Source organism: Myotis davidii, unplaced genomic scaffold (genome assembly GCF_000327345.1).
Source record: "Myotis davidii unplaced genomic scaffold, ASM32734v1 scaffold575, whole genome shotgun sequence".
Classification (NCBI taxonomy): domain Eukaryota; kingdom Metazoa; phylum Chordata; class Mammalia; order Chiroptera; family Vespertilionidae; genus Myotis; species Myotis davidii.
In genome coordinates, this window is record NW_006290306.1 from 230,039 (window position 1) to 231,203 (window position 1,165).

Genomic DNA, 1,165 nt, shown 5'->3' on the forward strand with positions numbered 1-1,165 from the left:
GGAGGGAAAACCAACTTTTTATTTGGGTAAATGAAGGCATTTATAAACAACACTTTACTAAAGTAAAGCCAGTGAAATGTTAAAAACGATGAGATGAATTCTCAAGTCATTTTATATAATTAAATATAACAATGTAGTTACAAATTTTATAAATCATTAAAAAAATTTAACTTTACAAAATACTCAACACATTGTCCTTTTGCTTGTGTGTTGCCAAGGCAAGCAGGTGACCTTCATCTTTGAACCGGCCTGGCACCACCCAGCTGACTGTGTTTGGGGGCTTCAGTTGTGTGGTGTTTATTTGACAGCCTTGCCCAAGATTTTTACTTTTTTGCTTTAGCTGCCAGAAGCTCCGAGTTAAATTGGAGCTCAACTGCTCCAACTATTCTCCCCTCTCCCTGCATTCCTTAGCTCCTATACTTTCCTCCAGGCCTTTAAATCATTTAATGAATGAATTTTCACTGTAACTTGCCTTAAGAACTTTGGAAGTATAGGCATTTTTAAAGAAGACTTGAATATGTTAAAACCTCAGTAAATGATGCTATTGACAAAGCAGAGATGAATATTGAGTGGTATCTGATTAGTTTACTCTCTGTAGATGATTCTTTTTACTGAATTCTTATTTTAATTTCCCATTCTTGGAATGTTAGAACTAGAAAGGTATGTACATCTCCTGAGAAGTCCAATTTCAGACTTGGGGTCCAATTGGGATTTGGGAGATAAGATCCATGAATCTATAGGACCCAACGTTGACTCATCCATATGCCGTCTTAGCATATATCAAAGGGCAGTATATAATTTTATTTTTTTAAATATATATTTTATTGATTTTTTACAGAGAGGAAGGGAGAGGGATAGACAGTTAGAAACATCGATGAGAGAGAAACACTGATCAGCTGCCTCCTGCACACCCCCTACTGGGGATGTGCCCGCAACCGGTACATGCCCTTGACCGGAATCAAACCTGGGACCCTTCAGTCCTCAGGCTGACGCTCTATCCACTGAGCCAAACCGGTTGGGGCGAAAGGGCACTCTTTAGTATTGAGAAAGTTGGGCAGGGCGAGGTGGCTAGCGGAGCCCTGTCCCTTTCCCCCAGTGCTTTGCAAATGCTACCTTTTACCCTCTGTGTACCGTGATATCAGTAAGAGAGGAAGCATTGCTCTAG